The sequence below is a fragment of the Haliotis cracherodii genome, unplaced genomic scaffold (genome assembly GCF_022045235.1).
Source record: "Haliotis cracherodii isolate W230 unplaced genomic scaffold, xgHalCrac1.p SCAF_4, whole genome shotgun sequence".
In the NCBI taxonomy this organism is placed as follows: domain Eukaryota; kingdom Metazoa; phylum Mollusca; class Gastropoda; order Lepetellida; family Haliotidae; genus Haliotis; species Haliotis cracherodii.
Genome location: NW_027266297.1, coordinates 49,157,632 through 49,168,109, shown reverse-complemented (window position 1 = coordinate 49,168,109; position 10,478 = coordinate 49,157,632). Strand labels below are relative to the sequence as shown.

The window sequence follows — 10,478 nt, the reverse complement described above, 5'->3', positions numbered from 1 at the left end:
AACTCTTATCAACACAGCCATCTTTCTTTTTTCTTGGGAGAGCCGCTCGTCTCCATGTTCTCAATCGGATCTTGCAGAGTGTATCCGAGTGGGTAAACTGTAAGTGCTCATTTGATGCTAGTTTTGTAGAGACTACTGTTTACCTGGCGAAGCCATAACACTATTTGTCGCAGTATGTGTTTCAGGCTTCACTGATTGATAAGACTTGCTGAAATAAATATATCGTAAAATTAGTTTGAAAGTCGATCTCGTAGATCTCGTCTATGCAGCTAAAATATATTATGAAACTGACAAGTTGTTCAGTGGTTGTCTTTGAGGACAATACGTTTGCTGTTGACTTAGCTAGATGACTGACAAGTCACTAGATTCTAGGCCTATTTCATATGGGTATTGGCCAGTGACCAGTTATAGCCATTTTTTAGTGTTGTTTCTGTAGTATGATTTGTATAAAGTTGTCTGCACCGATAACTTTGATTTTTTGTGAAACTATCAGTCATTATACCTATTTCTGTTGGTGGAAAAAGTTTGGGGAGTAGAGCATTTTACCGGGCGCACTTTTTCAGATCCAATTGGCACTGTGGGGGCTCACCGGCTCTGCTAATTAATGCGTTACAAATTGCGACGCTCCACCACTGGACCACGGTGCTATGGTCTCCTCCCATTAGTAAGACAGCCCAGTTGTGAGACACCTTAAAACAACAGTGTCAGACCTGGTTGCACATGTTAATCAGGTAATTAACCCCTATCATGAAAATGGACTTGTCTTATTATAGACAAAAGAAATGACTCAAGATGTTTGATACCCTCTTTTACTTTATTTAATTCAACATTTTAATTCATCCATCCCTTAAAATCCATTAAAATCCAGTTAAAATAAATATCACAGTTCAGTTCACATCACAGTTCACATCGAGGTTGTCACACGACACAACCTTAGTCCATCTTCAGAAGTTTGCCAACAGCATCCAAGAACTGGAGTGGTGTCATGGGATAGCTGATCCTTCAGTCTGGAAAGTCGATTGTCAATCTACTTGTACACACACTTTCTTGCTGGTGGAGCTGCACCTAGGTCAAACTGAGATAGCTCGGTCTTCTCATATTTCTCAATCTTCTTGATGATCTCGATGAACCTGTAGAGATTAGGATGACGATGATTCAGTGATGCATTGAGGCGACTGTGGAAACCCTCCAGGTTGTTGTTGGTCCTTGGTCCGAATGTCTGGTGATGGTTCCACAGCGAAAGAGGGAATCTGGCTTCATAATCCACTCAGTTTGTGACTATGTAGTCGTTGAATTCGTCAGCATTGGGTACATCGGGAGACTGGTTCATGGAGTCAATCCATGCATCCTGAACCTGTTGAAGAGGCAGCTGAGACAAGGCAGCAGCTCGTCGGGTCCACTGTTCCACAAGGGGGTTATCTCTGTATCCAACAGCAAGACCAAGCTCCTGTGTTTTCCGCCAAATTGCCTGGGTAAAGTGGAAGAAACACCCCTTGATGTCTGAACCTTGAAACTCTGTCCGGAGGGCTCTAATGGCAGCAACTTCAAAGTCCACCTGGAATGTCTCTGGGTTGAATGGTTGGTTCAGTAGTTGTTGGATGTGGACCTTCAACTGAGCAAGACGCGTTGGTAAGTTGTAGTCTGACGATCAGGCATCAATGCATAGACTAGGGGATAGGTAATGCTTCCTTTCCGTGCATGCAGTATGTAAAGCTGATTCCAAAGATCTGGGCAGGCGGAGAAAGTACCATCCATGTAGACAATGGAAGCTGACTGGAGGACTCTAAGCTGGTCATCAGTTGCAAATACCAGCATCTTGTCTTCTTCACCGTCGGCAAAAAGCAGAAACCGCTCACCATCATGGGTCTCTCTCCAGGGTGCTGCAATGTCGACTTCAGCTCCGGCTTTAGGGAGTTTCGGGATGGTGTGACTGCGGTGTCTATACATGGCCCTGCCGACTGAGCTGAAGGAGGGAAATATAGCTGCAGCCTCCGGATCATGTCTCAAGACCTCGTCGTTGTAGAGGGCTGGCATAGGAGTGGTTGGTTCTTCTCTTGCTCTCTTTCTTAAGCTGCCAAGGAACTTGATTCTGCTGGTGTCTTCTGGTGGGTGGTTGTGTACAGTGAAATTTCTAACAAAATTTCCAACTGTTGTACATTTGCCAATGCAGGTCTTAACGGTACATCGCCAATGATTACCAGTTTGTCTTACTTTGTTCTTGTAGTGGAGATATCCCTGAAAGAGGACCTGGAGAGTACCTGTTTGACTGGTAATGAACTCAACCTGCTGCAAACCTGCCATGATTGTGCATGAAATGTTCACAGACTAGGGGGAATTTATATGTGTAATAAGTAAGTTTTATCAAAACATGCATCTCAACTTTTTGAGTAAGCTCCTACTAGCTCCTAACTAAGTTATTTCCTGAGAATATTCAAACAGAATTACTGGCCTACTCTTATTAATTAATCCGCTAATCATGGGCTGTGACCATTGTTAAGTGGGTAGACTGGCTGTGTTCGTTTAATTAATCCCACCTACTCCACTGTCTTACAATGGGTGTCTCACTAATGGGATGTCTTACTAATGGGATGTAACCGGTGCTATCACATTTAATCAGTGCTCGTTTAACGGGTCATATGAATCCCCATTAACATGCATGCATAATTCAGTAAACAATCAATCTTTTCTTGAAACCACACCAGCCATTACTTTTGTCAGCATGACCGAGCAATCAGATTAACCAGATTAATGCTTGAAAAGGTAAGAATTATTGGCTAACCCTTGCCCAAAGCAAGCTAACTGTAATGTATTTGTAAAACTGCACACAAACTCAGCTACTTGTATGACCCGCACCTAGACTGGGAGGAACATCAAGCAACAACGTCTGAACTCAACAATGGTTTATTTGTAACTGGCTGCAGGTACATTGATGACGTCACTCCCAATGCTGGGGCATGTGACTTATGACGTATTAGCACGTGCACATTGGCGCTCACCGTATGTAAACAACATAACACAACATTTCTCCCCCTTGAAACGAAAATCTAAACACCCCTCTGAGCAATTACAAGATTACAACTTTTAACAACTGACCCACTGAGTTACACAAAACGAATCCTTTGTTTTAAAACACAGTAAGTAACCCCACTTTTGGTTTATGATCTATGGCATTACAGATTAAGTCTGTCAGGAGCTTTTACTGTCCTAGTTGATCGCCTGACAGCTTGTTGTGTAACCATGGTAACTGCTGGGGGCGACACACACACCTGACTCCCAACATTCAAAGTTCTACCCGAATCATCACCACATGCATTTGCATGATTAGTGTTGGTCTTGCCAGATGGTACAATTATTGCACCTGGCATTTTTGTCTGACACCATACCACTCTTGGTCGAAAGTTTGTCACCTTCAACAATGTCTGTAGCGATTCTACCTTGAAGTTGATCAATATGGCGTTGACAACTCCTGTCGCCAACATCAACTTCATAATGTCTCTCTCCATATGTTGTCAAAACTTGCCCGGGTATCCATTTGTCATGTGCACGATAATCACGCACCCACACCTCCTGGCTTACTTGCAGTTGTCTAGTCTCAGCTGGATTACTCATTTGACCTGCCAACTTAGATGACATAGCAGACTGGATGTCTGGTTTCAGCAAGTCTAACTTTGTCCTTAATTCTCGACCCAGAAACAACTTTGCTGGAGTTTCACGGGTAGTGCAATGAGGAGTCGACCTGTAAGCCAGCAAAAACTGATCAACCTTTGTCAATACAGATCCACCGTCTTCCTTAGCTGCCTTCTTGGCCTGTTTGAATGACTGGACTGCCCTCTCAGCTTGTCCATTAGTAGCCGGAGGATATGGAGCTGAAAAAATATGTTTGACACCATTGCATTTCAAAAATGCTTCAAACTCTTCTGACACGAATTGCGGTCCATTATCTGTAACCACTTGATGTGGCAAACCGAACTGTGCACACAGCTTTCGTACTTCCTTCACTGTAGCACTAGATGTTGTAGAATTCATTACTACAATTTCTGGCCATGTTGAGAATGCATCTACAATTAACAAAAACATGTGACCCATAAATGGCCCTGCAAAGTCAAGATGAATGCGGGTCCATGGACGTGACGGCCAAGCCCATGGGTGTACAGGGGCTAACTGTGGATTGTTGTGGGTGTTCTGGCATGTTGAACATGTCTTGGTAATTTCCTCTATTTCACCGTCTATCCCAGGCCACCAAATGTAACTTCTTGCTACAGATTTCATTTTCACTACTCCAAAATGTCCTGTGTGTAATTCTTGCAACACAGTCTGTCTCAGTTTAGAGGGAACTACTACTCTCATTCCCCACATCACACAGCCCATATGTACAGTGAGTTCAAACCTTCGACTGTGATATGCTTTCTTCATGAAATCTTCCCCATGCTCTCTTGTCCATCCATTCATCACCGCTGTGTACACTTGAGACAGTAGAGGATCACGTCTTGTTTCGTTTCTAACGTCAGTAGCAGTAACCGGTAGTTGCTCAAACTGTCGGTTGTAAAACATCTCCATGTCATCTGGTGATTCTTTCTGCTCCCTGGTAACATTGACTAGTGGAAGTCTGGATAACACATCAGCATTTGGATGCTTCTCTGATGCCTTATACTCAATCTCATAATCATATGCACTTAGGATGAGCGCCCATCTCTGCATCCGAGCAGCCGCAAGTGTAGGCACCGGTCTTCCAGCTCCAAACAAAACAGTCAGCGGGCGATGATCTGTGATTAATGTGAAATGTCTGCCATAAATGTACTGGTGAAACCGTTTTACACCAAAAATAATCCCCAAAGCTTCTTTGTCAATTTGGGAACATCCACTCTCAGCTTTCTTCTGTGTGCGGGAAGCAAATGCAATGGGCCTTTCCGAACCATCCCTTGTAACATGTGACAGTACTGCCCCAACACCATATGACGAAGCATCGCGTGCAAGGCGTATGGGTAGTGAAGGATCATAATGACATACCACATCTGAGCTGGCAATCATGCACTTGCATTTCTTGAAAGCTTCTTCACACTGGGAAGACCATGCCCACTTCATACCTTTCCTCAGTAAGTCATTTAGTGGATATAGTACCGTAGACAAATGCTCCAAAAAACGCCCATAATAGTTCACATCACCCAAAAATGAACGTAGTTGCGATATATTCTCTGGTCTTGGAGCGTCAGTTAAGGCCTGTACTTTATCCTTAGCCATGTGCAGTCCTTCACTATCTATCACATGACCAAGATACTTGACTGAATCGACAAAAAACATGCACTTTCCCCTCTTCACTCTCAACCCAGATTCCTGCAACCTTTTCAACACTGCCTCTAGATTTCTGAAATGTTCTTTATCACTTGATCCGTTTACTAAAATGTCATCTTGATGACACACGACTTTGTCCAAAACTTGCAATATCTGGTCCATTGTGGCCTGAAATATGGCTGGTGCAGAGGCGATGCCAAAAGCAAGATGGGTATTCCTGTAAAGTCCCTTTGGTGTGTTAATTGTCAAATATTTCTGACAATATGTATCAACTTCCATCTCTTGATATGCATGTGCTAAGTCTATTTTGGAAAGTTTTCTTCCACCAGCCAGAGTAGCAAACAAATCTTCTATTTTGTGCAATGGGTACTTGTTAACATTCAACACTGGGTTCACTGTAGACTTGAAGTCTCCACAAATTCTCACTCTCAGATCCCCTTTGATTACAGGTAGAATCGGAGTTGCCCACTTACTGTGATCCACTTTAAACAATACCCCGTTCTTCTCCATTCGTGTAATCTCTTCCTTCACCCTGTCCTGTAAAGCATAAGGTACAGGCCTTGCTTTCATGAACCTGGGAGAAACTCCCTCTTTAACAGACAAGTGAGCTTTAATACCTTTTATTGTACCAATTTCTTCTGAGAAAACATCACAGTACTTCACAAGTATCTCTTCCAACTTTTCCTGACTTGAATATTAGCTACACATGTGAATGTCATCACCTAGCTTTTTCCAATCAATGTCCACATATGGTAGCCATGCTCTACCTAGCAGAGGGGGCCGTTCCCCTTTTACAACATGCAAATCCAACTTGTTCACATCATTTCCATTTGCAACATCAACTCTCAGTATGCCAAAGTTTGTAACACGCTCACCTGTGTAAGTTCTCAAAGGTACTGTGGCCTCGACCAAGTGACATCCGTTAAAAAGATCCTTGTACATTTCTTCAGTAATGATGGAATTTTGCGAACCAGTATCCAGTTCCATTTTTAGGTCAGTACCGTTTATGTTGACTGTGACCCACATAACCCCAGAACTTCCGGGCATGGCAAACATCTGATTCAAACACTCTGATAGATCATCAGCAATGAAATCATTATCATCATTGTCAGTTATGTCAATGGCATTTACGCAAGAATTTGGTTTCTTACCGTCATTGTTTACATTTACCTTTCCATATGACCGTGAAATGAGTTACCCAACAATAGCAGAACTTAGTATTTCCAGTCCTAGGTTTGCTGTTGAACGTAAACACTTCGGTGGATCCGTGTCTCTTGTCGCCGCCTCGGCTAAGCTCATCACAGTCCTTGGCCGCTAATTCCATCGAATTTGCAATTGCCAATGCCTGGTCAACAGTCAGGTCATTTTCTGCTAACAATTTCCTTTGAATCGGAATAGTTCTCAAACCAAGTACAAGTTGGTCCTGAAGCCTCTCATTTAAAGTAACAGCAAATTCACAGTTTCGCGAAAGTCCCTTCAATGCAACCAAATATTGCGCAACTGTTTCACTTTCACTTTGCATTCGTTTGTGAAATCTGTATCTTTCTGCAATGACTAGTGGTCTGGGCATGTAGTGATTCTGTAGATGTGTCACTAAGTAATCCAATCTTTGGTCTTGCAGTCTCGCAGGCAAAAGTAAAGATTTTAGCACTCCATATGTTCTGCTGCCGAGCATGGAAAGAAATCTGGGCACTCGTCGTTCATTCGGAATTTCGTTTGCGTCAAAGAACAGAATCACTCTTTCTGCATACGACGACCATTCTTCCCTATTTTCATCAAATTGCCCAACTTCACCGATGACGCCCGCCATTGTGATGATCACGAGCAGTCTCACTATCATTTGCAAAAAAACAACAACCGCACTGCTGAATAAAAATGTGTATCAGCAAAGGCCAATTGTAAAATTCATCCTTGCACGTAATATTTCTGTAGATTGAAGTTTTTATCCTCGTCGCCACTGTAATGTATTTGTAAAACTGCACACAAACTCAGCTACTTGTACAACCCGCACCTAGACTGGGAGGAACATCAAGCAACAATGTCTGAACTCAACAATGGTTTATTCGTAACTGGCTGCAGGTACATTGATGACGTCACTCCCAATGCTGGGGCATGTGACTTATGACGTATTAGCGCGTGCACATCACCGTATGTAAACAACATAACACAACACTAACTCTAAGGACCAAAAAGGGGTTTTTGATCATAAAGACATGTAAGTTTCCCTGAGACCAAAAAAGGGGTGTTGGATCGTCGAGACGTGTAAGTTTTCCTAAGACTGAAAAAGGGTGTTGGATCGTAAAGACGTGTAAGTTTCCTTAAGACCGAAAACGGGTGTTGGATTGTGAAGTGAGAGTAACAGTATAGCGAGACAGTGGTAATTGAGTGGATGGTAGAGCTCGGGCTGTGCCCGGTAAACTGCATTGTTGCCAAAGTTTGTGTGGATTTCTGTTCTAACGTAAACGGGTACTCTTAGCTACCCTAGTGATCTTAAAGGGGTGATTGATCGTAAAGGGGATCAAGGGGTTAAACTGAGCGTGACCAGAGACTGGGCTACCGTCTGCAAGGACAGCTAAATAAACTTGGAGGCTGGAGGCAATATTTGTTTTACGCATTTTTGAATAAACACTGATTGGTTAAATGTGATCTATAAAGATTTGACAAAGGGCGCATGTTAATTAATTTTTTCAGCCTAAACAAACAGACAAAAAGAATGCAGAGCTCATCGGAAGTCGTCATTTGGAAATACCCAAGATGGTTATAGGTTAATACTAAAAAAAAGTATCCATGCAGTGAAAGCATTTTCGGATTTCGGATTGCGTCGATAATACGATTACTACTCCCTTGTTGTCATCCACGTTTTCTGGTATAACCCTACACTTGTATATTTGTCGTCATTCACTTGATGCTCAGTTAATGAATTTATTACAGGTACAATTAGTGGTAGCACCACTTAGATTACCTGACAAAGGTTCTCATTTGGCATTTATTGTGTCTGGGGTAATTATTCAATCTAAATCCAGGTTTGAAGTGAGGTGAAATGTGCGTTATGTAATATGCACGTGGCAGCCCAGCAAGAGATGAATGATCAGTTGATTTACTTTTTTTGGTAAATCAACGGATCGTTCCTAGTCATCAAAGGATTAACAGGAAATACGTTGATTGATTAATCACTGTTATCTTGCACAGTGGATATGTCAAAAGTGAGTGTTTACATGTCTAGGTTACTAAAACAAAGGGAATACTCTCATATCATGGCGTGAAGTGCCGATGTAAAAACAACATACTTTGTTCAAAGGGTTAACTGATAATACGTTGATTGGTTGCTCATTGTTATCAAACTCAATGGATTTTTTAGGAACTGTGGACGTAATGAAAATAGTTGTCACGTGGCCTTTCTCAGTCAACCCTTGAGACTTGACACCTATGTGAAACACCTGAAACAATCCAAGTGATCAGTTGAGAAACGAACACTGGTTATAATATCCCAAAACGATATATATCTTTTAGAATATTTGATAGTTACAGAGACACGTGACATCGAATAAGTTACTTTGTATAGCTGCAGATGAGTGGGATATTATTCCTCGAACAAGGAAGCTGCCTATTTATACACATAAATTTGGTAAGTTGTAATTATGGTATTTGCATTTTGTTTTCCTTCATTTGAACCGATTCGTTCTTGTTTCTCTACGTCTTGGATGGGAAATTCTTCAATGCGCGATAGACGTTGTTTTCACAGGTCTTTTCCTTTTTAAGCGTGTATAGATTACCGTCAATTTGTAAAATGTGATTCTCTCAGGCAATTTATAAAATGTGTAAATATTTCAGTCATTTTGACTAAAAAATCTGTCCAGATTGATTAAGACGATCAAAAGGGCCTACAAACATCACAACAGATTATTATGTAGGATTAGAAGCCAAACAACATAGAAATGTACTTTTCAACGTAACATTTTCAGTCTCTTGGGGATGACATTAAACATCAAAATGTTTGGAATTCGTTATCATAATAATACAGATGGAAATGTTTTTCAGTCACTTTGTAAAATAACTGAATATTTAGACGTTTGATAAATATGTTACACATTTTGACAGTAAAAAAATTTACCATATAATGGGTAGGTTTCTCGGCAGGATAAAGCCAACGGATAAAAACGATATCCGTTGGGGTCATATGCGGATAGAGATGCAAATATCAAAGGTCAAGTAGGGACTACTTTCACTGTTTATAAACAAACATGGCGTCGCCCTCGTCATTTGGCGATCGAGTCAGAATTAACCATCGGGAATCTGGATAAACTACAGGGATAATTGCTATCATTATCAAAAGAACAGTCTAATACACTGAAAAGCAGTATCTAACTGTGAAGTAGATAAGGCATTTTAGAAGTTTTGGCAACTTTGGAGATATAAATTTCGAAACAATTTTGCGAGGGCACGAGGCCTAGCCAAGTGGGATCAGTAGCCATATCTGTGCTTGTAGACCTCTGCGGCTTGAAACCTTCTCCACAAATTAAAATAGTTGGATTTGGCCGAAATATATGTGAATTGTTACCTTGTTGCGTTTTGTCGCTGTGTGTACATCTGACCACACTTCTTAACGTTATGACAGGACAGACCGACTGTCAACAAGGTCTGACTGGCTGTGACGTCTCAGAGACTAGGGTTAGAGTAGCTTCCCTTTGACAAAGGGCAGTTACTCTAGTTAACAGACCGATTGATTGCCGCAAAAGGCCATTAAAAACAATTGTTGTGTTGCGTTTATGTTGCTTCGCCACTGTATAAGAAATAGATTTCAGTTGGAACTATATTGGCTTCTGTCACTGTCCGACTGACACGTCACTTACCCTCTGACGTCATAAAAATTAATGCGCGCATTGCAGGAAAATTCGCAATGTTTCAGTTATGTTTGTGAGAGAGGGAAAGCGATTTTTAAGCACAGAATTAAAGAATGACATTATATGATAAAGAGGTTATCACGCTTGTGTGTTTGGGGATGGTAAATATCCTGTATTAGGAATAAACACTATGTATTTAGCTCGCCAAGGCTCGCTAAATACAATGTTTATTCCTAATGCAGGATATTTACCATCCCCAAACACACTCGCGTGATAACCTCTATATACACACTATAAAAAAAGCAAAGGTCAGATGAAATATTTACTTTGTGTTGCAAGTCAAAATAG

The 10,478-nt window shown here is 41.4% G+C and overlaps 1 protein-coding gene across 2 annotated transcripts in view; it reads left to right on the top strand.

Annotated features, from left to right (window-relative positions):
* The first annotated feature begins 8 nt into the window (after positions 1-8).
* The window catches only part of LOC139480433 (palmitoyltransferase ZDHHC21-like), a 405,161-nt gene continuing 394,691 nt past the window's right edge, over positions 9-10,478 (top strand). For both annotated transcript variants that reach the window (XM_071263508.1, XM_071263507.1), the window contains exon 1: positions 9-99. The gene's annotated coding sequence lies outside the window, so the exon portion shown is untranslated. The remainder of the gene's footprint in view (positions 100-10,478) is intronic.